The sequence below is a fragment of the Canis lupus genome, unplaced genomic scaffold (assembly GCF_011100685.1).
Source record: "Canis lupus familiaris isolate Mischka breed German Shepherd unplaced genomic scaffold, alternate assembly UU_Cfam_GSD_1.0 chrUn_S375H535, whole genome shotgun sequence".
NCBI lineage: Eukaryota > Metazoa > Chordata > Mammalia > Carnivora > Canidae > Canis > Canis lupus.
Genome location: NW_023331302.1, coordinates 1575 through 28943, shown reverse-complemented (window position 1 = coordinate 28943; position 27369 = coordinate 1575). Strand labels below are relative to the sequence as shown.

The window sequence follows — 27369 nt, the reverse complement described above, 5'->3', positions numbered from 1 at the left end:
GGATGCCGTATTTTGTCAAATGCTTCCTCTGCGTCTCTTGAGAGGATCATCTGGTTCTTGTTTTCTCTCTTGCAGATCTGATGAAGCCCATCGAGTGTTCTCCGAGTGCTGAAGCAGCCTTGCACCCTGGCGATTAACCCCACTGGGTCGTGGTGAGTAACTTCTTAATCATGTCCCGTCGGATCCTGTTGGCTCATATCTTGTGGAGAAGGTGTGCGTCCGCCTTAATCAGGGACATCGGTCCAGCATTGTCCCCTTTTGGGGTCTGGGTTTTGGAGTTAAGGTGATGCTGGCCTCCAAGAACGAGCTTGGAAGTATTCCATCTCTTTCTATCTTTCGGAGCAGCTTTAGTAGCATAGGTAGTCTTTCTTCTTGAAGCGCTGGATAGAATTCCCCTGGAAGCCATCTGGCCCTGGACTTTTGTGTCTTGGGAGGTTTGTGTGTTTGTTTATAGGTTTCTTTCTTATTGGAGGTCATTTTGCCAACATCGAGTGTAACTCCCCCAGTGTTCATCGCATCAAGTGCCCCCCTCTGTGCCCGTCACCCAGTCAACCCCGCCCCCCGCGTTCCTCCCTTTCTTCCACCCCTTGTTCATTTCCCAGGGTTAGGAGTCTCTCCTGTTCTGTCTCCTGTCTCCTTTCTGCCATCTCCCACTCATTTTTTTCTTTCTCTCTGTTCCCTTTCACTATTTTTTTCATACTCCCCAAAGAACGAGACCATAGAATGTTTGTCCTTCGCCGACTGCCTTCTTTTTCTTTGACTCAGCCATAATACCCTCTGGTTCCATCCACATCGAAGCAAATGGTGGGTGTTTGTCGTTTCTGATGGCTGAGTAATCTTCCATCGTGTACAGAGACCACTCGCCCTCCTTATCCATTCATCTTTCGATGGGCACCGAGGCTCCTTCCGCAGTGTGGCTATCGTGGGCATTGCAACTCGAAACCTCAGGGTGCACGTGTCCCGTGTTCCTCCCCGCATCTGTATCTTTGGGGTACATCTCCACCAGTGCACCCCCATGCTGGATCGCAGGGCAGATCCGTTGTTACCTCTCTGAGGCACCTGCACACGGTTTTCAGGCGTGGCTGCATCAGGTCACATTCCCACCAGCAGTGCAAGAGGGTTCCCTTTTCGCCACACCTCCTCGCCGACCTTCGCTGTTCCTATCTTGTTTAACGTTCACCGCAGTCGCTGGTGTGTCAGGTGGGATCTCGTGGTGCTTTTGACCCATATCTCCCTGACGGCCAGTGATGCGGAGCATTGTCTCACGTGCTTGTCGGCCATGCCTAGTCTTCCGCTGTGACATTTCCATTCATGTCTCTTGCCCGTCTTCCGGATTGGATCGTTGGTCTCTTTGCTGTGGAGTTGCAGAAGTTCTTCAGAGATCTTGGATGCTGGCCCTTTACCTGACAGGGTCATTTGCACATGTCTTCTCCCACTCTGTGGGTTGGCTTTGAGTTTTGTCGGGTGTTTCTTTGCTGTGTGGAACCTGCTCATCTTGGTGAAGTCCCAGCAATCCTTTCTTCGCTCTTGTTTCTCTGGCCTTCGTGGCTGATGTCATTTCTACGAAGTTGCTGTGGCCCAGTTCAAGAAGGGTGTTGTTGCCTTTGTCCTGCCCTAGGATTTTGATGGACTCTTGTCTTGCAAAATTGAGATCCTTCATCCATTTTGAGTTTATCCTTGTGTATGGTGTGAGAGGAATGGTCCAGTTTCATTCTTCTGCGTGTGGCTGTCCAGTGTTCCCAGCAGCATTTATTGAAGAGACTGTCTTTTCTTTTTTCCCCGTGCATGGTCTTTCCTGCCTGGCTGAATATTAGTTGCCCATAGAGTTGAGGGTCCACCTCTGGATGCTCTCTTCTGTTCCATTGATCGGCGTGTCTGTTTTTGTGCCAGTATCCCACTGTCTTGCCCGTCACAGCTTCGTGGCACAACGTGAAATCCGGCATTGTGCTGCCCCCGCAGTGGTTTTCTTGGCGACTCTTCCCGTGGCCGTTCGGGGTCTTTTCGCATTCCACACCAGCCTTCAGAGGACTTGCTCCAGCTCTCTGAAGAGAGTCCGTGCTATTTCTGACAGGGATTGCATTAGTTGTGTATATTGCCCTGGGTCACGTTGACATTTTCCCCATATCAATTCTTCCAACCCAGGAGCGTGGAACCCTTTTCCATCTCTTTGTGTCTTCCTCAGTTTCTTTCCGACGTGTTCCACAGTGTTTCAGGAAGCCACCCGGCCCTAGACTTTTGTGTCCTGGGAGGTCTTTGATGATGACTGCTTTAATTTCCTCCCTGGATATTGACCTGTTGGGGTTTTCTGTGTCTTCCTGTTCCGTTTTTGGTAGTTTGTGGTTTTCCGGAATGCGTTCGTTTCTTCTCGATTGCCCAATTTATTGGCGTATAGCTGCTCAGGATGAGTTTTTCAGATCGCTTGTATTTCCTACGTGGTGGTGATCTCTCCTTTCTCATTCGTGTTTTTGTTAATTGGAGTCTTTTCTCTCTCTTTTAATAAGGCTGGCTTCATGGTTTTTCTCTCTCTTCTTGGTTCTTTCAGAGGTCCACCACCTGGTTTTGTGGATGTTTTCCTCAGTTCTTCTGCTCTCTATTTCATTGAGTTCTGCTCGAATTTTATTAACCGTCGTCTTCTGCTGGGTGAAGGTTTCATTTGCTGGTCCTTCTCCAGCTCCTTTAGGTGCCAGGTTAGTTTTCGTATTTGAGTTCTTTCCAGTGTTTGATCGATGCTTGTATTGCGATGTCTTTCCCCTATTTGGGACGCTTTTGCTGTATCCCAGAGATTCTGAACGGTTGGTGTATCTTCGTTCTCATTGGTTTCCGTGAATTTTCTTAATTCTTCTCTGATGTCCTGGTTGACCCTTTCACCTTTTAGCAGGATGGTCCTTAACCTGCACGTGTTTGAAATCCTTGCAAACTTCTTGTGGTTGAGCTCTAGTTTCAGAGCATTATGGGCTGAAAATATGCAGGGGACGATCCCAAAGTTTTGGTATCGATTATGACCTGATTTGTGACCCAGTATGTGGTCTCTTCTGGACAAAGTTCCACGTGCAATTGAGAAGAATGTGAATTCAGTTGCATTTGCATGTAAAGTTCTGTAAATATCTGTGAGATCCACCTGGTCCACTGTATCCTTTAGTGCTCTTGTTTCTTTGGAGATGCTGTGCCTGGAAGACCTGTCAATTGCAGAAAGCGCCGTATTCGAGTCTCCAAGTAAAAGGGTATTATTATCTAAGTATGTCTTAACTTTGCTTAGCGATTGATTGATATCCGTGGCAACTCCCACATTCAGGGCATAGATACCACGATCGTTAGTTAGGTCGTCTTGTTGGATAGATCCCTTACGTACGATCTAGTCTAGTGATTGTGTGAGGTTTCCCACATAGAGTGTCATGTCCTCTGTGAAGAGTGAGAGTTGACTTCTTTGCCGATCCGGATGCCTTTTTTTTCTGTTTCGGAATGTCGCTGGGAAAGCGAGGACCACTACTATTCTGCCGAACGAGAGTGTGAGGGTGGACACCCTGTCGTGTTCCTGACCTTAAGGGAAAAGCTCCAGGTTTTTCCCAATGAAGAGCACGTTCCCTCTCTGGGTCGTTTGTACATGGGTTTTATGATAATTGAGGTTTTTTTCCCAGTATGCGTACCCAGCAGAAGGTTTCCATCATGAAAGGATGGTCTATTTGGTCAAATGCTTTTCTGCATCTATTGAGAGAATCCTACGGTTCTCATCCTTTGTTTCATTAACGTGGAGAGGGAAGGAGAGACAGAACTGGAGGGATGGACAGACACAGGGAGGGGGACACAGACAGGGAGGGAGAGATAGGGATGGGGAGGGAGACAGCGAGATGGTGAGGGAGAGACCGAGACAAGGAGGAAGAATGAGGAAGGGAGGAGAGAGCCAGACATGGAAGGAGAGTCAGAGAGACAGGGAGGGAGAGACAGAGACAGAGAGACCAGAGCCCGGAGGGATACACTGAGAGACAGGGAGGAAGAGTCAGAGAGAAAGGGAGGGAGACTGAGACACAGAGAGGGGAACACAGAGACAGGATGGAGAGAACGAGACGGAGTGAGAGACTGGGAGACACGAAGGGAGACACACAGAGACTGGCAGAGAGACAGAGACGCAAAGAGAGACAGAGACACAGGAAGGGAGAGTCGGCGAGACAGGGAGCGAGAGTCAGAGAGAGGGCGGGAGAGGAGAGGGTGGGGGGGGGCAGGGCGGGGACAGACTGAGATGGGGCAGCGGGAGAGACAGACAGACACAGGGAAGGAGAGTCAGAGAGACAGGGATGGAGAGACAGAGACAGCGAGGGAGATACAGAAACAGGCAGGGAGAGGCAGGGAAACAGGTAGGGAGACACCGAGAGCCTGGGAGGAGAGACCGAGACACAGAGAGAAGGAGGGTGAGATCTAGACACCGTGGGAGAGACAGAGAGGGAGGGAGACCGAGAGACAGGGAGGGACAGACCCAGAGACAGGGAGGAGAGACCGAGACCGGGAGGGACAGACCGAGAGACAGGCAGGGGAGACAGAGAGACAGGGAGTGAGAGCCAGAGCCATGGAGGGAGACCGAGATACAGTGAGGGAGAGGCCGAGAGACAGGATGAGAGAGAGACAGGGATGGAGACACACAGACAGGGAGGGACAGATGGAGACGGGTGGCGAGAGACAGGGATGGAGAGACCGAGGCAGGGAAGGAGAGACAGAAGTGGAGGGATGGACAGAGACAGGGAGGGAGAGATAGATAGAGGTGGGCAGGGAGACGGAGAGAAAGCGAGGGGGAGACCGAGAGACAGGGAGGGAGAGAGATGGAGACAGGGAGGAGTGACTGAGACGACGGGGGTGAGAGATCGAGATGGGGGAGAGACACAGGACAGGGAAGGAAGGATCCAGACAGGGAGGACAGACAGACCAAGAGACAGAGAGGAGAGATGAGACAGAGGGGAGACAAGGTGCAGGGAGGGAGACCGAGAGACAGGAGGGGAGAGTCAGAGACAGGGAGGAGGAGACAGCGAGACAGAGACAGGATGGAGAGAATGAGACAGGGAGACAAGTGAGAGTCCGAGAGACAAGAAGGTAGGCACAGAGAGAGGGAAGAGAGACAGCGAGGGACAGGCCATGATAGGCAGTAAGAGAAGAAAGACTGGGAGGGACACAGAGACTGGGAGAGGAGAGAGAGAGAGATGGGGTGGGGGCAGAGGCAGAGAGACTGGGAGGGAGACAGGGCCAGACCGGGAGGGAGAGCGAGGGAGACAGTGAGGGAGAGACAGAGACCGGGACGGAGGGACAGGGATGGAGACACAGAGCCAGAGAGAGGCTCCGTGCCTCCGTGAGCAGGTGTCCCTCGGGACTGAGCCGGGGCGCAAGGCCTCGGCCCCGGCGCCCCGACTAGACTAGCGGGGGGAGGCAGAGGCGGTCTCGGGTCCCCTGTAGGCTCCGCGGAGGGCGGGCCTCTGTGTGGCAGGTCTGCGGGGGCGTGGCGGGCGGGGCGGGAGCTTGCCCAGGCGCCTGAGCCCGAGCGTGACCTGAAGGGGGCCGGGGCGTGGCCGCAGGAGGAGCTGTGCGCAGATGCGGCGACCTGGGCACGGCAGGAGGTTGCGCGGCCGCGCCCCCAGTCCAGGCCCGCGGTTCCCGCGGTTCCCCGCGGTTCCCCGCGCTCCGGGCTCGCGGCAGCTCTCTGCAGGCCTCGGCCCCCGGCGCGCAGGTCAGCGTGGGCCCCGGGAGGCGTGACGGGCCCCGTGTGGCTGTGCGAGAGGCATCTGGCCCTCGGCTGGTGGCGCGGCGGGTGCCTGGGAGGGACCGGAGGGGGACAGTGAGTCTTGGGGGCCGCATGGAGGCGCCCCCGTGCGAGCCCGGCGGACACCCTTTGGGCCGCCAGGGTGCCGGGCAGAGGGCTGCGCGGGAGGAGTGGTGGCACCTGTTCTCGGAGGGGGGGCGGCGGGGCCTCCTACGTGTCAGGTCAGGTCTCACAGGAGCGGCTCAGGGAGGGTGTGGGGCCCCTCCACCGGGGCTCGGGGAGGTGCCGCCGAACCCATCCGCGGCTGCTCAGAGGGGTTAGGATGCAGGCACCTTGCGATGTCAGGGCAGGGCCTTGGGGCGGTGGCTTGAGGGCCTGGGCTGCTGGGCCCCCCCAGGCCCCCCAAGGCCCTTGGCTGTTCCTCCTCCCCCCACCCCCTCCCCGCTCTCAGGTCCCTCCCTAAGCTCCCCAGCCTGGCCGGCAGCATGCCCCCCTCCCCCTTGGTCCCTTTCAGGTGAATATGGCTACCTCTGAAATTGTTGAATTTTGAAATCGTTCCCCTTTCTGCACATCCTGTCCAGTATTTGTGGTTTCCTGTCTGGCCAATGTTCCCCATTCTCACCGGTGTAAGGTGGGATTTCGTTGTGCTTTTGACGTGTGTTTCCCTGATGGAAATAACAGTGATGCGGCGCATTTTCTCATGGGCTTGTCGGCCACGTCGACGTCTTGCTCTGTGCCATTTCGGTTCGTGTCTTTTGCCCATTTCCGGATTGGATGGTTGGTTTCTCTGCTGTTGAGTTGAATGGGTTCTTTAGAGATCGTGGATGCTGGCCCTTTATCTGACGGGTCATTTGCACGTAGCTTCTCCCATTCTGGAGGTTGTCTGTTGGTTTTTGTTGAGTGTCTCTTTGGCTGTGCGGAAGCTTCTCATCCCGATGAAGTCCCAATAGTTCATCTTTGCTTTTGTTTTCTGGCCTTCACGGGTGTATCTTGCAAGAAGTTACTGTGGCCAAGTTCGGGAAGGACGTTGCCTGTGTTCTCCCCTAGGGTTTTGATGGAATCTCATCTCACATTTACATCTTTCATCCATTTTGAGTTTTATCTCTGTGTATGGTGTGAGAGAATGGTCCAGTTTCATTCTTTTGCATGTGGCTGTCCAACGTTCCCAGCAGCCTTTAGTGAGGAGGCTGTCTTTTTTCCAGTGGATGGTCTCTCCTGCTTGGTCGAATATATGGTCCTGACCGTAGAGTTGAGGGTCCACTTCTGGATTTCTCTCTTCTCTGTCCCATTGATCCGTGTGTCTGTTTTTCTGCTAGTAGCACACTGTCTTGATGAGCACAGCCTTGTAGCACAACCTGAAGTCCGGCGTTGTGATGCCGCCAGCTGTGGTTTTCTTTTCTAATATTGCCCTGGGCATTCGGGGTCTTGTCTGATTCCACACTAATCTTCAGATGATTTGTGGCGACTCTCTGAAGGGAGCCTTTGGTATTTTTGATGATAGGGATTGCAATCAATGTGTAAATTGCCCTGGGTCTCACGTTGACATTTTCCCAATATATGAATTCTTCCAATCCAGGCATGGGATAGTTTTCCATCTCTTAGTGTCCTCCTCAATTTCTTTCAGATGTGTTCCGTGGTTTTTCGGGTAGAGATCCTTTAGCTCTTTGGTTAGGTGTATTCCTGGTATCTCATCCTGGGTATCTCATGCTTTTGGGTGCAGTTGTCACTGGAACCGACTCCTTAATTTCTCTTTCTTCAGAGTCATCGTTGGCGTATAGAGAGGTGACTGATTTCTTGGCATAGATTTAGGATCCTGCCACGCTGCCGAATTTGCTGTATGAGTTCTACGATCTTGGGGTGGAGTCTTTTGGGTTTTCCGGGTACAGTACCATGCATGCCATCGGTGAAGAGGGCAAGTTTGACTACTTCTTTGCCAATGTGAATGCCTTTTATTTTTTCTGTCGCTTGATTGCTGAGGCCGAGATGTCTAGTAGTATGTTGAGAAGACGTGGTGAGGGTGGACATCCCTGTCTCTCGTTCCTGATGTTCGAAGAAAGGCTCCCAGTGTTTCCACATTGTGGATGATAATTTGCCACGGGCTTTTCGTAGATGGATTTGAAGATGCTGAGGGACGTTCCCTCTATCCCTGTACTCTGAAGGGTTTGGATCTGCCATGGATGCCGTATTTTGTCAAATGCTTCCTCTGCGTCTCTTGAGAGGATCATCTGGTTCTTGTTTTCTCTCTTGCAGATCTGATGAAGCCCATCGAGTGTTCTCCGAGTGCTGAAGCAGCCTTGCACCCTGGCGATTAACCCCACTGGGTCGTGGTGAGTAACTTCTTAATCATGTCCCGTCGGATCCTGTTGGCTCATATCTTGTGGAGAAGGTGTGCGTCCGCCTTAATCAGGGACATCGGTCCAGCATTGTCCCCTTTTGGGGTCTTGGGTTTTGGAGTTAAGGTGATGCTGGCCTCCAAGAACGAGCTTGGAAGTATTCCATCTCTTTCTATCTTTCGGAGCAGCTTTAGTAGCATAGGTAGTCTTTCTTCTTGAAGCGCTGGATAGAATTCCCCTGGGAAGCCATCTGGCCCTGGACTTTTGTGTCTTGGGAGGTTTGTGTGTTTGTTTATAGGTTTCTTTCTTATTGGAGGTCATTTTGCCAACATCGAGTGTAACTCCCCCAGTGTTCATCGCATCAAGTGCCCCCCTCTGTGCCCGTCACCCAGTCAACCCCGCCCCCCCGTTCCTCCCTTTCTTCCACCCCTTGTTCATTTCCCAGGGTTAGGAGTCTCTCCTGTTCTGTCTCCTTTTCTGCCATCTCCCACTCATTTTTTTCTTCTTTCTCCTCTGTTCCCTTTCACTATTTTTTTCATACTCCCCAAAAGAACGAGACCATAGAATGTTTGTCCTTCGCCGACTGCCTTCTTTTTCTTTGACTCAGCCATAATACCCTCTGGTTCCATCCACATCGAAGCAAATGGTGGGTGTTTGTCGTTTCTGATGGCTGAGTAATCTTCCATCGTGTACAGAGACCACTCGCCCTCCTTATCCATTCATCTTTCGATGGGCACCGAGGCTCCTTCCGCAGTGTGGCTATCGTGGGCATTGCAACTCGAAACCTCAGGGTGCACGTGTCCCGGTGTTTTCCCCGCATCTGTATCTTTGGGGTACATCTCCACCAGTGCACCCCCATGCTGGATCGCAGGGCAGATCCGTTGTTACCTCTCTGAGGCACCTGCACACGGTTTTCCAGGCGTGGCTGCATCAGGTCACATTCCCACCAGCAGTGCAAGAGGGTTCCCTTTTCGCCACATCCTCGCCGACCTTCGCTGTTTCCTATCTTGTTAACGTTCACCGCAGTCGCTGGTGTGTCAGGTGGGATCTCGTGGTGCTTTTGACCCATATCTCCCTGACGGCCAGTGATGCGGAGCATTGTCTCACGTGCTTGTCGGCCATGCCTAGTCTTCCTCTGTGACATTTCCATTCATGTCTCTTGCCCGTCTTCCGGATTGGATCGTTGGTCTCTTTGCTGTGGAGTTGCCGAAGTTCTTCAGAGATCTTGGATACTGGCCCTTTACCTGACAGGGTCATTTGCACATGTCTTCTCCCACTCTGTGGGTTGGCTTTGAGTTTTGTCGGGTGTTTCTTTTGCTGTGTGGAACCTGCTCATCTTGGTGAAGTCCCAGCAATCCTTTTCTTCGCTCTTGTTTCTCTGGCCTTCGTGGCTGATGTCATTTCTACGAAGTTGCTGTGGCCCAGTTCAAGAAGGGTGTTGTTGCCTTTGTCCTGCCCTAGGATTTTGATGGACTCTTGTCTTGCAAAATTGAGATCCTTCATCCATTTTGAGTTTATCCTTGTGTATGGTGTGAGAGGAATGGTCCAGTTTCATTCTTCTGCGTGTGGCTGTCCAGTGTTCCCAGCAGCATTTATTGAAGAGACTGTCTTTTCTTTTTCCCCGTGCATGGTCTTTCCTGCCTGGCTGAATATTAGTTGCCCATAGAGTTGAGGGTCCACCTCTGGATGCTCTCTTCTGTTCCATTGATCGGCGTGTCTGTTTTTGTGCCAGTATCCCACTGTCTTGCCCGTCACAGCTTCGTGGCACAACGTGAAATCCGGCATTGTGCTGCCCCCGCAGTGGTTTTCTTGGCGACCCTTCCCGTGGCCGTTCGGGGTCTTTTCGCATTCCACACCAGCCTTCAGAGGACTTGCTCCAGCTCTCTGAAGAGAGTCCGTGCTATTTCTGACAGGGATTGCATTAGTTGTGTATATTGCCCTGGGTCACGTTGACATTTTCCCCAATATCAATTCTTCCAACCCAGGAGCGTGGAACCCTTTTCCATCTCTTTGTGTCTTCCTCAGTTTCTTTCCGACGTGTTCCACAGTGTTTCAGGAAGCCACCCGGCCCTAGACTTTTGTGTCCTGGGAGGTCTTTGATGATGACTGCTTTAATTTCCTCCCTGGATATTGACCTGTTGGGGTTTTCTGTGTCTTCCTGTTCCGTTTTTGGTAGTTTGTGGTTTTCCGGAAATGCGTTCGTTTCTTCTCGATTGCCCAATTTATTGGCGTATAGCTGCTCAGGATGAGTTTTTCAGATCGCTTGTATTTCCTACGTGGTGGTGGTGATCTCTCCTTTCTCATTCGTGTTTTTGTTAATTGGAGTCTTTTCTCTCTTCTTTTAATAAGGCTGGCTTCATGGTTTTTCTCTCTCTTATTGGTTCTTTCAGAGGTCCACCACCTGGTTTTGTGGATGTGTTTCCTCAGTTCTTCTGCTCTCTATTTCATTGAGTTCTGCTCGAATTTTTATTAACCGTCGTCGTCTGCTGGGTGAAGGTTTCATTTGCTGGTCCTTCTCCAGCTCCTTTAGGTGCCAGGTTAGTTTTCGTATTTGAGTTCTTTCCAGTGTTTGGATTGATGCTTGTATTGCGATGTCTTTCCCCTATTTGGGACCGCTTTTGCTGTATCCCAGAGATTCTGAACGGTTGGTCGTATCTTCGTTCTCATTGGTTTCCGTGAATTTTCTTAATTCTTCTCTAATGTCCTGGTTGACCCTTTCACCTTTTAGCAGGATGGTCCTTAACCTGCACGTGTTTGAAATCCTTGCAAACTTCTTGTGGTTGAGCTCTAGTTTCAGAGCATTATGGGCTGAAAATATGCAGGGGACGATCCCAAAGTTTTGGTATCGATTATGACCTGATTTGTGACCCAGTATGTGGTCTCTTCTGGACACAGTTCCACGTGCAATTGAGAAGAATGTGAATTCAGTTGCATTTGCATGTAAAGTTCTGTAAATATCTGTGAGATCCACCTGGTCCACTGTATCCTTTAGTGCTCTTGTTTCTTTGGAGTGCTGTGCCTGGAAGACCTGTCAATTGCAGAAAGCGCCGTATTCGAGTCTCCAAGTAAAAGGGTATTATTATCTAAGTATGTCTTAACTTTGCTTAGCGATTGATTGATATCCGTGGCAACTCCCACATTCAGGGCATAGATACCCACGATCGTTAGTTAGGTCGTCTTGTTGGATAGATCCCTTACGTACGATCTAGTCTAGTGATTGTGTGAGGTTTCCCACATAGAGTGTCATGTCCTCTGTGAAGAGTGAGAGTTTGACTTCTTTGCCGATCCGGATGCCTTTTTTTTCTGTTTCGGAATGTCGCTGGGAAAGCGAGGACCACTACTATTCTGCGAACGAGAGTGTTGAGGGTGGGAACACCCTGTCGTGTTCCTGACCTTAAGGGAAAGCTCCAGGGTTTTCCCAATGAAGAGCACGTTCCCTCTCTGGGTCGTTTGTACATGGGTTTTATGATAATTGAGGTTTTTTTCCCAGTATGCGTACCCAGCAGAAGGTTTCCATCATGAAAGGATGGTCTATTTGGTCAAATGCTTTTCTGCATCTATTGAGAGAATCCTACGGTTTCTCATCCTTTGTTTCATTACGTGGAGAGGGAAGGAGAGACAGAACTGGAGGGATGGACAGACACAGGGAGGGGGACAGAGACAGGGAGGGAGAGATAGATAGGGATGGGGAGGGAGAGACAGCGAGATGGTGAGGGAGAGACCGAGACAAGGAGGAAGAATGAGGGAAGGGGAGGGAGAGAAGCCAGACATGGAAGGAGAGTCAGAGAGACAGGGAGGGAGAGACAGAGACAGAGAGACACCGAGAGCCCGGGAGGGATACACTGAGAGACAGGGAGGAAGAGTCAGAGAGAAAGGGAGGGAGACTGAGACACAGAGAGGGGAACACAGAGACAGGATGGAGAGAACGAGACGGAGTGAGAGACTGGGAGACACGAAGGGAGACACACAGAAACTGGCAGAGAGACAGAGACGCAAGAGAGACAGAGACACAGGAAGGGAGAGTCGGCGAGACAGGGAGCGAGAGTCAGAGAGAGGGCGGGAGAGGAGACGGGGTGGGGGGCAGGGCGGGGACAGACTGAGATGGGGCAGCGGGGAGAGACAGACACAGACACAGGGAAGGAGAGTCAGAGAGACAGGGATGGAGAGACAGAGACAGCGAGGGAGATACAGAAAGACAGGCAGGGAGAGGCAGGGAAACAGGTAGGGAGACACCGAGAGCCTGGGAGGGAGAGACCGAGACACAGAGAGAAGGAGGGTGAGATCTAGACACCGTGGGAGAGACAGAGAGGAGGGAGACCGAGAGACAGGGAGGGACAGACCCAGAGACAGGGAGACAGGGAGTGAGAGCCAGAGCCATGGAGGGAGACCGAGATACAGTGAGGGAGAGGCCGAGAGACAGGATGAGAGAGAGACAGGGATGGAGACACACAGACAGGGAGGGACAGATGGAGACGGGTGGCGAGAGACAGGGATGGAGAGACCGAGGCAGGGAAGGAGAGACAGAAGTGGAGGGATGGACAGAGACAGGGAGGGAGAGATAGATAGAGGTGGGCAGGGAGACGGAGAGAAAGCGAGGGGAGACCGAGAGACAGGGAGGGAGAGAGAGATGGAGACAGGGAGGAGTGACTGAGACGACGGGGGTGAGAGATCGAGATGGGGGAGAGACACAGGACAGGGAAGGAAGGATCCAGAGACAGGGAGGGACAGACAGACCAAGAGACAGAGAGGGAGAGATGAGACAGAGGGGAGAGACCAAGGTGCAGGGAGGGAGACCGAGAGACAGGAGGGGAGAGTCAGAGACAGGGAGGGAGGAGACAGCGAGACAGAGACAGGATGGAGAGAATGAGACAGGGAGGGAGACAAGTGAGAGTCCGAGAGACAAGAAGGTAGGCACAGAGAGAGGGAGAGAGACAGCGAGGGACAGGCCATGATAGGCAGTAAGAGAAGACTGGGAGGGACACAGAGACTGGGAGGGCGAGGAGAGAGAGAGAGATGGGGGTGGGGGCAGAGGCAGAGAGACTGGGAGGGAGACAGGGCCAGACCGGGAGGGAGAGCGAGGGAGACAGTGAGGGAGAGACAGAGACCGGGACGGAGGGACAGGGATGGAGACACAGAGCCAGAGAGAGGCTCCGTGCCTCCGTGAGCAGGTGTCCCTCGGGACTGAGCCGGGGCGCAAGGCCTCGGCCCCGGCGCCCCGACTAGACTAGCGGGGGGAGGCAGAGGCGGTCTCGGGTCCCCTGTAGGCTCCGCGGAGGGCGGGCCTCTGTGTGGCAGGTCTGCGGGGGGCGTGGCGGGGGCGGGGCGGGAGCTTGCCCAGGCGCCTGAGCCCGAGCGTGACCTGACGGGGGCCGGGGCGTGGCCGCAGGAGGAGCTGTGCGCAGATGCGGCGACCTGGGCACGGCAGGAGGTTGCGCGGCCGCGCCCCCAGTCCAGGCCCGCGGTTCCCCGCGGTTCCCCGCGGTTCCCCGCGCTCCGGGCTCGCGGCAGCGGCTCTCAGGCCCTCGGCCCCCCGCGCAGGTCAGCGTGGGCCCCGGGAGGCGTGACGGGCCCCGGGGTGGCTGTGCGAGAGGCATCTGGCCCTGCTGGTGGCGCGGCGGGTGCCTGGGAGGGACCGGAGGGGGACAGTGAGTCTTGGGGGCCGCATGGAGGCGCCCCCGTGGCGAGCCCGGCGGACACCCTTTGGGCCGCCAGGGTGCCGGGCAGAGGGCTGCGCGGGGAGGAGTGGTGGCACCTGTTCTCGGAGGGGGGCGGCGGCGGGGCCTCCTACGTGTCAGGTCAGGTCTCACAGGAGCGGCTCAGGGAGGGTGTGGGGCCCCTCCACCGGGGCTCGGGGAGGTGCCGCCGAACCCATCCGCGGCTGCTCAGAGGGGTTAGGATGCAGGCACCTTGCGATGTCAGGGCAGGGCCTTGGGGCGGTGGCTTGAGGGCCTGGGCTGCTGGGCCCCCCCAGGCCCCCCAAGGCCCTTGGCTGTTCCTCCTCCCCCCACCCCCTCCCCGCTCTCAGGTCCCTCCCTAAGCTCCCCAGCCTGGCCGGCAGCATGCCCCCCCCCCCTTGGTCCCTTTCAGGTGAATATGGCTACCTCTGAAATTGTTGAATTTTGAAATCGTTCCCCTTTCTGCACATCCTGTCCAGTATTTGTGGTTTCCTGTCTGGCCAATGTTCCCCATTCTCACCGGTGTAAGGTGGGATTTCGTTGTGCTTTTGACGTGTGTTTCCCTGATGGAAATAACAGTGATGCGGCGCATTTTCTCATGGGCTTGTCGGCCACGTCGACGTCTTGCTCTGTGCCATTTCGGTTCGTGTCTTTTGCCCATTTCCGGATTGGATGGTTGGTTTCTCTGCTGTTGAGTTGAATGGGTTCTTTAGAGATCGTGGATGCTGGCCCTTTATCTGACGGGTCATTTGCACGTAGCTTCTCCCATTCTGGAGGTTGTCTGTTGGTTTTGTTGAGTGTCTCTTTGGCTGTGCGGAAGCTTCTCATCCCGATGAAGTCCCAATAGTTCATCTTTGCTTTTGTTTTCTGGCCTTCACGGGTGTATCTTGCAAGAAGTTACTGTGGCCAAGTTCGGGAAGGACGTTGCCTGTGTTCTCCCCTAGGGTTTTGATGGAATCTCATCTCACATTTACATCTTTCATCCATTTTGAGTTTTATCTCTGTGTATGGTGTGAGAGAATGGTCCAGTTTCATTCTTTTGCATGTGGCTGTCCAACGTTCCCAGCAGCCTTTAGTGAGGAGGCTGTCTTTTTTCCAGTGGATGGTCTCTCCTGCTTGGTCGAATATATGGTCCTGACCGTAGAGTTGAGGGTCCACTTCTGGATTTCTCTCTTCTGTCCCATTGATCCGTGTGTCTGTTTTTCTGCTAGTAGCACACTGTCTTGATGAGCACAGCCTTGTAGCACAACCTGAAGTCCGGCGTTGTGATGCCGCCAGCTGTGGTTTTCTTTTCTAATATTGCCCTGGGCATTCGGGGTCTTGTCTGATTCCACACTAATCTTCAGATGATTTGTGGCGACTCTCTGAAGGGAGCCTTTGGTATTTTTGATGATAGGGATTGCAATCAATGTGTAAATTGCCCTGGGTCAGTCACGTTGACATTTTCCCAATATATGAATTCTTCCAATCCAGGAGCATGGGATAGTTTTCCATCTCTTAGTGTCCTCCTCAATTTCTTTCAGATGTGTTCCGTGGTTTTTCGGGTAGAGATCCTTTACTCTTTGGTTAGGTGTATTCCTGGGTATCTCATGCCTGGGTATCTCATGCTTTTGGGTGCAGTTGTCACTGGAACCGACTCCTTAATTTCTCTTTCTTCAGAGTCATCGTTGGCGTATAGAGAGGTGACTGATTTCTTGGCATAGATTTAGGATCCTGCCACGCTGCCGAATTTGCTGTATGAGTTCTACGATCTTGGGGGTGGAGTCTTTTGGGTTTTCCGGGTACGGTACCATGCATGCCATCGGTGAAGAGGGCAAGTTTGACTACGTCTTGCCAATGTGAATGCCTTTTAGTTTTTCTGTCGCTTGACTGCTGAGGGCCGAGATGTCTAGTAGTATGTTGAGAAGACGTGGTGAGGGTGGACATCCCTGTCTCTTCGTTCCTGATGTTCGAAGAAAGGCTCCCAGTGTTTCCACATGTGGATGATAATTTGCCACGGGCTTTTCGTAGATGGAATTTGAAGATGCTGAGGGACGTTCCCTCTATCCCTGTACTCTGAGGGTTTGGATCTGCCATGGATGCCGTATTTTGTCAAATGCTTCCTCTGCGTCTCTTGAGAGGATCATCTGGTTCTTGTTTTCTCTCTTGCAGATCTGATGAAGCCCATCGAGTGTTCTCCGGAGTGCTGAAGCAGCCTTGCACCCCTGGCGATTAACCCCACTGGGTCGTGGTGAGTAACTTCTTATCATGTCCCGTCGGATCCTGTTGGCTCATATCTTGTGGAGAAGGTGTGCGTCCGCCCTTAATCAGGGACATCGGTCCAGCCTTGTCCCTTTTGGGTCTTGGGTTTTGGAGTTAAGGTGATGCTGGCCTCCAAGAACGAGCTTGGAAGTATTCCATCTCTTTCTATCTTCGGAGCAGCTTTAGTAGCATAGGTATCTTCTTCTTGAAGCGCTGGATAGAATTCCCCTGGGAAGCCATCTGGCCCTGGACTTTTGTGTCTTGGGAGGTTTGTGTGTTTGTTTTATAGGTTTCTTTCTTATTGGAGGTCATTTTGCCAACATCGAGTGTAACTCCCCCAGTGTTATCGCATCAAGTGCCCCCCTCTGTGCCCGTCACCCAGGTCAACCCCGCCACCCCGCGTTCCTCCCTTTCTTCCCACCCCTTGTTCATTTCCCAGGGTTAGGAGTCTCTCCTGTTCTGTCTCCTTTTCTGCCATCTCCCACCATTTTTTTCTTCTTTCTCCTCTGTCCCTTTCACTATTTTTTTTCATACTCCCCAAAAGAACGAGACCATAGAATGTTTGTCCTTCGCCCGACTGCCTTCTTTTTCTTTGACTCAGCCATAATACCCTCTGTTCCATCCACATCGAAGCAAATGGTGGGTGTTTGTCGTTTCTGATGGCTGAGTAATCTTCCATCGTGTACAGAGACCACTCGCCCTCCTTATCCATTCATCTTTCGATGGGCACCGAGGCTCCTTCCGCAGTGTGGCTATCGTGGGCATTGCAACTCGAAACCTCAGGGTGCACGTGTCCCGGTGTTTCCTCCCCCGCATCTGTATCTTTGGGGTCAATCTCCACCAGTGCACCCCCATGCTGGAATCGCAGGGCAGATCCGTTGTTACCTCTCTGAGGCACCTGCACACGGTTTTCCAGGCGTGGCTGCATCAGGTCACATTCCCACCAGCAGTGCAAGAGGGTTCCCTTTTCGCCACAATCCTCGCCGACCTTCGCTGTTTCCTATCTTGTTAACGTCACCGCAGTCGCTGGTGTGTCAGGTGGGATCTCGTGGTGCTTTGGACCCATATCTCCCTGACGGCCAGTGATGCGGAGCATTGTCTCAGTGCTTGTCGCCATTGCCTAGTCTTTCCTCTGTGACATTTCCATTCATGTCTCTGCCACGTCTTCCGGATTGGATCGTTGGTCTCTTTTGCTGTGGAGTTGCCGAAGTTCTTCAGAGATCTTGGATACTGGCCCTTTACCTGACAGGGTTCATTTGCACATGTCTTCTCCCACTCTGTGGGTTGGCTTTGAGTTTTTGTCGGGTGTTTCTTTTGCTGTGTGGACCCGCCAAACTTGGCTGAGTCCCAGCATTCCTGTTCTTCGCTCTTGTTTCTCTGGCCTTCGTGGCTGATGTCATTTCTACGAAGTTGCTGTGGCCCATTCAAGAAGGTGGTGTTGTTGCCTTTGTCATTGCCCTAGGATTTTGATGACTCTTGTCTTGCAAAATTGAGATCCTTCATCCATTTTGAGTTTATCCTTGTGTATGGTGTGAGAGGAATGGTCCAGTTTCATTCTTCTGCGTGTGGCTGTCCAGTGTTCCCAGCAGCATTTATTGAAGAGACTGTCTTTTCCTTTTCCCCGTGCATGGTCTTTCCTGCCTGGCTGAATATTAGTTGCCCATAGAGTTGAGGGTCCACCTCTGGATGCTCTCTTCTGTTCCATTGATCGGCGTGTCTGTTTTTGTGCCAGTATCCCATCTGTCTTGCCCGTCACAGCTTCGTGGCACAACGTGAAATCCGGCATTGTGCTGCCCCCGCAGTGGTTTTCTTGGCGACTCTTCCCGTGGCCGTTCGGGGTCTTTTCGCATTCCACACCAGCCTTCAGAGGACTTGCTCCAGCTCTCTGAAGAGAGTCCGTGCTATTTCTGACAGGGATTGCATTAGTTGTGTATATTGCCCTGGGTCACGTTGACATTTTCCCCCAATATCAATTCTTCCAACCCAGGAGCGTGGAACCCTTTTCCATCTCTTTGTGTCTTCCTCAGTTTCTTTCCGACGTGTTCCACAGTGTTTCAGGAAGCCACCCGGCCCTAGACTTTTGTGTCCTGGGAGGTCTTTGATGATGACTGCTTTAATTTCCTCCCTGGATATTGACCTGTTGGGGTTTTCTGTGTCTTCCTGTTCCGTTTTTGGTAGTTTGTGGTTTTCCGGAAATGCGTTCGTTTTCTTCTCGATTGCCCAATTTATTGGCGTATAGCTGCTCAGGATGAGTTTTTCAGATCGCTTGTATTTCCTACGTGGTGGTGGTGATCTCTCCTTTCTCATTCATGTTTTTGTTAATTGGAGTCTTTTCTCTCTTCTTTTAATAAGGCTGGCTTCATGGTTTTTCTCTCTCTTATTGGTTCTTTCAGAGGTCCACCACCTGGTTTTGTGGATGTGTTTCCTCAGTTCTTCTGCTCTCTATTCATTGAGTTCTGCTCGAAGTTTTATTAACCGTCGTCTTCTGCTGGGTGAAGGTTTCATTTGCTGGTCCTTCTCCAGCTCCTTTAGGTGCCAGGTAGTTTTGTATTTGAGTTCTTTCCAGTGTTTGGATTGATGCTTGTATTGCGATGTCTTTCCCCTATTTGGGACCGCTTTTGCTGTATCCCAGAGATTCTGAACGGTTGGTTGTATCTTCGTTCTCATTGGTTTCCGTGAATTTTCTTAATTCTTCTCTGATGTCCTGGTTGACCCTTTCACCTTTTAGCAGGATGGTCCTTAACCTGCACGTGTTTGAAATCCTTGCAAACTTCTTGTGGTTGAGCTCTAGTTTCAGAGCATTATGGGCTGAAAATATGCAGGGGACGATCCCAAAGTTTTGGTATCGATTATGACCTGATTTGTGACCCAGTATGTGGTCTCTTCTGGACAAAGTTCCACGTGCAATTGAGAAGGATGTGAATTCAGTTGCATTTGCATGTAAAGTTCTGTAAATATCTGTGAGATCCACCTGGTCCACTGTATCCTTTAGTGCTCTTGTTTCTTTGGAGATGCTGTGCCTGGAAGACCTGTCAATTGCAGAAAGCGCCGTATTCGAGTCTCCAAGTAAAAGGGTATTATTATCTAAGTATGTCTTAACTTTGCTTAGCGATTGATTGATATCCGTGGCAACTCCCACATTCAGGGCATAGATACCCACGATCGTTAGTTAGGTCGTCTTGTTGGATAGATCCCTTACGTACGATGTAGTCTAGTGATTGTGTGAGGTTTCCCACATAGAGTGTCATGTCCTCTGTGAAGAGTGAGAGTGTGACTTCTTTGCCGATCCGGATGCCTTTTTTTTCTGTTTCGGAATGTCGCTGGGAAAGTGAGGACCACTACTATTCTGCCGAACGAGAGTGTTGAGGGTGGACACCCTGTCGTGTTCCTGACCTTAAGGGAAAAGCTCCAGGTTTTCCCAATGAAGAGCACGTTCCCTCTCTGGGTCGTTTGTACATGGGTTTTATGATAATTGAGGTTTTTTTTCCCAGTATGCGTACCCAGCAGAAGGTTTCCATCATGAAAGGATGGTCTATTTGGTCAAATGCTTTTTCTGCATCTATTGAGAGAATCCTACGGTTCTCATCCTTTGTTTCATTAACGTGGAGAGGGAAGGAGAGACAGAACTGGAGGGATGGACAGACACACGGAGGGGGACACAGACAGGGAGGGAGAGATAGGGATGGGGAGGGAGAGACAGCGAGATGGTGAGGGAGAGACCGAGACAAGGAGGAAGAATGAGGAAGGGAGGGAGAGAGCCAGACATGGAAGGAGAGTCAGAGAGACAGGGAGGGAGAGACAGAGACAGAGAGACACCGAGAGCCCGGGAGGGATACACTGAGAGACAGGGAGGAAGAGTCAGAGAGAAAGGGAGGGAGACTGAGACACAGAGAGGGGAACACAGAGACAGGATGGAGAGAACGAGACGGAGTGAGAGACTGGGAGACACGAAGGGAGACACACAGAGACTGGCAGAGAGACAGAGACGCAAAGAGAGACAGAGACACAGGAAGGGAGAGTCGGCGAGACAGGGAGCGAGAGTCAGAGAGAGGGGCGGGAGAGGAGACGGGGTGGGGGGCAGGGTGGGGACAGACTGAGATGGGGCAGCGGGGGAGAGACAGACACAGACACAGGGAAGGAGAGTCAGAGAGACAGGGATGGAGAGACAGAGACAGCGAGGGAGATACAGAAAGACAGGCAGGGAGAGGCAGGGAAACAGGTAGGGAGACACCGAGAGCCTGGGAGGGGAGAGACCCGAGACACAGAGAGAAGGAGGGTGAGATCTAGACACCGTGGGAGAGACAGAGAGGGAGGGAGACCGAGAGACAGGGAGGGACAGACCCAGAGACAGGGAGGGAGAGACCGAGAGACAGGCAGGGGGAGACAGAGAGACAGGGAGTGAGAGCCAGAGCCATGGAGGGAGACCGAGATACAGTGAGGGAGAGGCCGAGAGACAGGATGAGAGAGAGACAGGGATGGAGACACACAGACAGGGAGGGACAGATGGAGACGGGTGGCGAGAGACAGGGATGGAGAGACCGAGGCAGGGAAGGAGAGACAGAAGTGGAGGGATGGACAGAGACAGGGAGGGAGAGATAGATAGAGGTGGGCAGGGAGACGGAGAGAAAGCGAGGGGGAGACCGAGAGACAGGGAGGGGAGAGAGAGATGGAGACAGGGAGGAGTGACTGAGACGACGGGGGTGAGAGATCGAGATGGGGGGAGAGACACAGGACAGGGAAGGAAGGATCCAGAGACAGGGAGGGACAGACAGACCAAGAGACAGAGAGGGAGAGATGAGACAGAGGGGAGAGACCAAGGTGCAGGGAGGGAGACCGAGAGACAGGAGGGGAGAGTCAGAGACAGGGAGGGAGGAGACAGCGAGACAGAGACAGGATGGAGAGAATGAGACAGGGAGGGAGACAAGTGAGAGTCCGAGAGACAAGAAGGTAGGCACAGAGAGAGGGAGAGAGAGACAGCGAGGGACAGGCCATGATAGGCAGTAAGAGAAGAAAGACTGGGAGGGACACAGAGACTGGGAGGGAGAGGGAGAGAGAGAGAGATGGGGGTGGGGGCAGAGGCAGAGAGACTGGGAGGGAGACAGGGCCAGACCGGGAGGGAGAGCGAGGGAGACAGTGAGGGAGAGACAGAGACCGGGACGGAGGGACAGGGATGGAGACACAGAGCCAGAGAGAGGCTCCGTGCCTCCGTGAGCAGGTGTCCCTCGGGACTGAGCCGGGGCGCAAGGCCTCGGCCCCGGCGCCCCGACTAGACTAGCGGGGGGAGGCAGAGGCGGTCTCGGGTCCCCTGTAGGCTCCGCGGAGGGCGGGCCTCTGTGTGGCAGGTCTGCGGGGGGCGTGGCGGGGGCGGGGCGGGAGCTTGCCCAGGCGCCTGAGCCGGAGCGTGACCTGAAGGGGGCCGGGGCGTGGCCGCAGGAGGAGCTGTGCGCAGATGCGGCGACCTGGGCACGGCAGGAGGTTGCGCGGCCGCGCCCCCAGTCCAGGCCCGCGGTTCCCCGCGGTTCCCCGCGGTTCCCCGCGCTCCGGGCTCGCGGCAGCGGCTCTGCAGGCCTCGGCCCCCGGCGCGCAGGTCAGCGTGGGCCCCGGGAGGCGTGACGGGCCCCGGGGTGGCTGTGCGAGAGGCATCTGGCCCTGGCTGGTGGCGCGGCGGGTGCCTGGGAGGGACCGGAGGGGGACAGTGAGTCTTGGGGGCCGCATGGAGGCGCCCCCGTGGCGAGCCCGGCGGACACCCTTTGGGCCGCCAGGGTGCCGGGCAGAGGGCTGCGCGGGGGAGGAGTGGTGGCACCTGTTCTCGGAGGGGGCGGCGGCGGGGCCTCCTACGTGTCAGGTCAGGTCTCACAGGAGCGGCTCAGGGAGGGTGTGGGGCCCCCTCCACCGGGGCTCGGGGAGGTGCCGCCGAACCCATCCGCGGCTGCTCAGAGGGGTTAGGATGCAGGCACCTTGCGATGTCAGGGCAGGGCCTTGGGGCGGTGGCTTGAGGGCCTGGGCTGCTGGGCCCCCCCAGGCCCCCCAAGGCCCTTGGCTGTTCCTCCTCCCCCCACCCCCTCCCCGCTCTCAGGTCCCTCCCTAAGCTCCCCAGCCTGGCCGGCAGCATGCCCCCCTCCCCCTTGGTCCCTTTCAGGTGAATATGGCTACCTCTGAAATTGTTGAATTTTGAAATCGTTCCCCTTTCTGCACATCCTGTCCAGTATTTGTGGTTTCCTGTCTGGCCAATGTTCCCCATTCTCACCGGTGTAAGGTGGGATTTCGTTGTGCTTTTGACGTGTGTTTCCCTGATGGAAATAACAGTGATGCGGCGCATTTTCTCATGGGCTTGTCGGCCACGTCGACGTCTTGCTCTGTGCCATTTCGGTTCGTGTCTTTTGCCCATTTCCGGATTGGATGGTTGGTTTCTCTGCTGTTGAGTTGAATGGGTTCTTTAGAGATCGTGGATGCTGGCCCTTTATCTGACGGGTCATTTGCACGTAGCTTCTCCCATTCTGGAGGTTGTCTCTTGGTTTTGTTGAGTGTCTCTTTGGCTGTGCGGAAGCTTCTCATCCCGATGAAGTCCCAATAGTTCATCTTTGCTTTTGTTTTCTGGCCTTCACGGGTGTATCTTGCAAGAAGTTACTGTGGCCAAGTTCGGGAAGGACGTTGCCGGTGTTCTCCCCTAGGGTTTTGATGGAATCTCATCTCACATTTACATCTTTCATCCATTTTGAGTTTTATCTCTGTGTATGGTGTGAGAGAATGGTCCAGTTTCATTCTTTTGCATGTGGCTGTCCAACGTTCCCAGCAGCCTTTAGTGAGGAGGCTGTCTTTTTTCCAGTGGATGGTCTCTCCTGCTTGGTCGAATATATGCTCCTGACCGTAGAGTTGAGGGTCCACTTCTGGATTTCTCTCTTCTGTCCCATTGATCCGTGTGTCTGTTTTTCTGCTAGTAGCACACTGTCTTGATGAGCACAGCTTTGTAGCACAACCTGAAGTCCGGCCTTGTGATGCCGCCAGCTGTGGTTTTCTTTTCTAATATTGCCCTGGGCATTCGGGGTCTTGTCTGATTCCACACTACTCTTCAGATGATTTGTGGCAACTCTCTGAAGGGAGCCTTTGGTATTTTTGATGATAGGGATTGCAATCAATGTGTAAATTGCCCTGGGTCAGTCACGTTGACATTTTCCCAATATATGAATTCTTCCAATCCAGGAGCATGGGATAGTTTTCCATGTCTTAGTGTCCTCCTCAATTTCTTTCAGATGTGTTCCGTGGTTTTTCGGGTAGAGATCCTTTACCTCTTTGGTTAGGTGTATTCCTGGGTATCTCATGCTTTGGGTGCAGTTGTCACTGGAACCGACTCCTTAATTTCTCTTTCTTCAGAGTCATCGTTGGCGTATAGAGAGGTGACTGATTTCTTGGCATAGATTTAGGATCCTGCCACGCTGCCGAATTTGCTGTATGAGTTCTACGATCTTGGGGTGGAGTCTTTTGGGTTTTCCGGGTACGGTACCATGCATGCCATCGGTGAAGAGGGCAAGTTTGACTACTTCTTTGCCAATGTGAATGCCTTTTAGTTTTTCTGTCGCTTGACTGCTGAGGCCGAGATGTCTAGTAGTATGTTGAGAAGACGTGGTGAGGGTGGACATCCCTGTCTCTCGTTCCTGATGTTCGAAGAAAGGCTCCCAGTGTTTCCACATTGTGGATGATAATTTGCCACGGGCTTTTCGTAGATGGATTTGAAGATGCTGAGGGACGTTCCCTCTATCCCTGTACTCTGAAGGGTTTGGATCTGCCATGGATGCCGTATTTTGTCAAATGCTTCCTCTGCGTCTCTTGAGAGGATCATCTGGTTCTTGTTTTCTCTCTTGCAGATCTGATGAAGCCCATCGAGTGTTCTCCGAGTGCTGAAGCAGCCTTGCACCCTGGCGATTAACCCCACTGGGTCGTGGTGAGTAACTTCTTAATCATGTCCCGTCGGATCCTGTTGGCTCATATCTTGTGGAGAAGGTGTGCGTCCGCCTTAATCAGGGACATCGGTCCAGCATTGTCCCCTTTTGGGGTCTTGGGTTTTGGAGTTAAGGTGATGCTGGCCTCCAAGAACGAGCTTGGAAGTATTCCATCTCTTTCTATCTTTCGGAGCAGCTTTAGTAGCATAGGTAGTCTTTCTTCTTGAAGCGCTGGATAGAATTCCCCTGGGAAGCCAATCTGGCCCTGGACTTTTGTGTCTTGGGAGGTTTGTGTGTTTGTTTATAGGTTTCTTTCTTATTGGAGGTCATTTTGCCAACATCGAGTGTAACTCCCCCAGTGTTCATCGCATCAAGTGCCCCCCTCTGTGCCCGTCACCCAGTCAACCCCGCCCCCCGCGTTCCTCCCTTTCTTCCACCCCTTGTTCATTTCCCAGGGTTAGGAGTCTCTCCTGTTCTGTCTCCTTTTCTGCCATCTCCCACTCATTTTTTTCTTCTTTCTCCTCTGTTCCCTTTCACTATTTTTTTCATACTCCCCAAAAGAACGAGACCATAGAATGTTTGTCCTTCGCCGACTGCCTTCTTTTTCTTTGACTCAGCCATAATACCCTCTGGTTCCATCCACATCGAAGCAAATGGTGGGTTGTTTGTCGTTTCTGATGGCTGAGTAATCTTCCATCGTGTACAGAGACCACTCGCCCTCCTTATCCATTCATCTTTCGATGGGCACCGAGGCTCCTTCCGCAGTGTGGCTATCGTGGGCATTGCAACTCGAAACCTCAGGGTGCACGTGTCCCGGTGTTTCCCCCGCATCTGTATCTTTGGGGTACATCTCCACCAGTGCACCCCCATGCTGGATCGCAGGGCAGATCCGTTGTTACCTCTCTGAGGGCACCTGCACACGGTTTCCAGGCGTGGCTGCATCAGGTCACATTCCCACCAGCAGTGCAAGAGGGTTCCCTTTTCGCCACATCCTCGCCGACCTTCGCTGTTTCCTATCTTGTTAACGTTCACCGCAGTCGCTGGTGTGTCAGGTGGGATCTCGTGGTGCTTTTGACCCATATCTCCCTGACGGCCAGTGATGCGGAGCATTGTCTCACGTGCTTGTCGGCCATGCCTAGTCTTCCTCTGTGACATTTCCATTCATGTCTCTTGCCCGTCTTCCGGATTGGATCGTTGGTCTCTTGTGCTGTGGAGTTGCCGAAGTTCTTCAGAGATCTTGGATACTGGCCCTTTACCTGACAGGGTCATTTGCACATGTCTTTCTCCCACTCTGTGGGTTGGCTTTGAGTTTTGTCGGGTGTTTCTTTGCTGTGTGGAACCTGCTCAACTTGGTGAAGTCCCAGCATTCCTGTTCTTCGCTCTTGTTTCTCTGGCCTTCGTGGCTGATGTCATTTCTACGAAGTTGCTGTGGCCCAGTTCAAGAAGGGTGTTGTTGCCTTTGTCCTGCCCTAGGATTTTGATGGACTCTTGTCTGCAAAATTGAGATCCTTCATCCATTTTGAGTTTATCCTGTGTATGGTGTGAGAGGATGGTCCAGTTTCATTCTTCTCTGCGTGTGGCTGTCCAGTGTTCCCAGCAGCATTTATTGAAGAGACTGTCTTTTCCTTTCCCCGTGCATGGTCTTTCCTGCCTGGCTGAATATAGTTGCCCATAGAGTTGAGGGTCCAACCTCTGGATGCTCTCTTCTGTTCAATTGATCGGCGTGTCTGTTTTTGTGCCAGTATCCCACTGTCTTGCCCGTCACAGCTTCGTGGCACAACGTGACAATCCGGCATTGTGCTGCCCCGCAGTGGTTTTTCTTGGCGGACTCTTCCGTGGCCGTTCGGGGGTCTTTTCGCATTCCACACCAGCCTTCAGAGACTGCTCCAGCTCTCTGAAGAGAGTCCGTGCTATTTCTGACAGGGATTGCATTAGTTGTGTATATTGCCCTGGGTCACGTTGACATTTTCCCCAATATCAATTCTTCCAACCCAGGAGCGTGGAACCCTTTTCCATCTCTTTGTGTCTTCCTCAGTTTCTTTCCGACGTGTTCCACAGTGTTTCAGGAAGCCACCCGGCCCTAGACTTTGTGTCCTGGGAGGTCTTTGATGATGACTGCTTTAATTTCCTCCCTGGATATTGACCTGTTGGGGTTTTCTGTGTCTTCCTGTTCCGTTTTTGGTAGTTTGTGGTTTTCCGGAAATGCGTTCGTTTCTTCTCGATTGCCCAATTTATTGGCGTATAGCTGCTCAGGATGAGTTTTTCAGATCGCTTGTATTTCCTACGTGGTGGTGGTGATCTCTCCTTTCTCATTCATGTTTTTGTTAATTGGAGTCTTTTCTCTCTTCTTTTAATAAGGCTGGCTTCATGGTTTTTTCTCTCTCTTATTGGTTCTTTCAGAGGTCCACCACCTGGTTTTGTGGATGTGTTTCCTCAGTTCTTCTGCTCTCTATTTCATTGAGTTCTGCTCGAATTTTTATTAACCGTCGTCTTCTGCTGGGTGAAGGTTTCATTTGCTGGTCCTTCTCCAGCTCCTTTAGGTGCCAGGTTAGTTTTCGTATTTGAGTTCTTTCCAGTGTTTGGATTGATGCTTGTATTGCGATGTCTTTCCCCTATTTGGGACCGCTTTTGCTGTATCCCAGAGATTCTGAACGGTTGGTTGTATCTTCGTTCTCATTGGTTTTCCGTGAATTTTCTTAATTCTTCTCTGATGGTCCTGGTTGACCCTTTCACCTTTTAGCAGGGATGGTCCTTAACCTGCACGTGTTTGAAATCCTTGCAAACTTCTTGTGGTTGAGCTCTAGTTTCAGAGCATTATGGGCTGAAAATATGCAGGGGACGATCCCAAAGTTTTGGTATCGATTATGACCTGATTTGTGACCCAGTATGTGGTCTCTTCTGGACAAAGTTCCACGTGCAATTGAGAAGAATGTGAATTCAGTTGCATTTGCATGTAAGTTCTGTAAATATCTGTGAGATCCACCTGGTCCACTGTATCCTTTAGTGCTCTTGTTTCTTGGAGATGCTGTGCCTGGAAGACCTGTCAATTGCAGAAAGCGCCGTATTCGAGTCTCCAAGTAAAGGGGTATTATTATCTAAGTATGTCTTAACTTTGCTTAGCGATTGATTGATATCCGTGGCAACTCCCACATTCAGGGCAATAGATACCCACGATCGTTAGTTAGGTCGTCTTGTTGGATAGATCCCTTACGTACGATTCTAGTCTAGTGATTGTGTGAGGTTTCCCACATAGAGTGTCATGTCCTCTGTGAAGAGTGGAGAGTGTGACTTCTTTGCCGATCCGGATGCCTTTTTTTTCTGTTTTCGGAATGTCGCTGGGAAAGCGAGGACCACTACTATTCTGCCGAACGAGAGTGTTGAGGGTGGACACCCTGTCGTGTTCCTGACCTTAAGGGAAAAGCTCCAGGTTTTTCCCAATGAAGAGC

At 52.5% G+C, this 27369-nt stretch overlaps 1 long non-coding RNA gene across 1 annotated transcript in view; it reads left to right on the top strand.

The window, feature by feature from the left end:
* Positions 1-24123, top strand: part of LOC119864457 — a 32061-nt gene extending 7938 nt beyond the window's left edge. Inside the window, exons 2-4 of the long non-coding RNA XR_005387370.1 lie at positions 76-152; positions 7988-8064; positions 23849-24123. This is a non-coding gene — a long non-coding RNA (uncharacterized LOC119864457). The remainder of the gene's footprint in view (positions 1-75; positions 153-7987; positions 8065-23848) is intronic.
* Positions 24124-27369: the final 3246 nt, after the last annotated feature.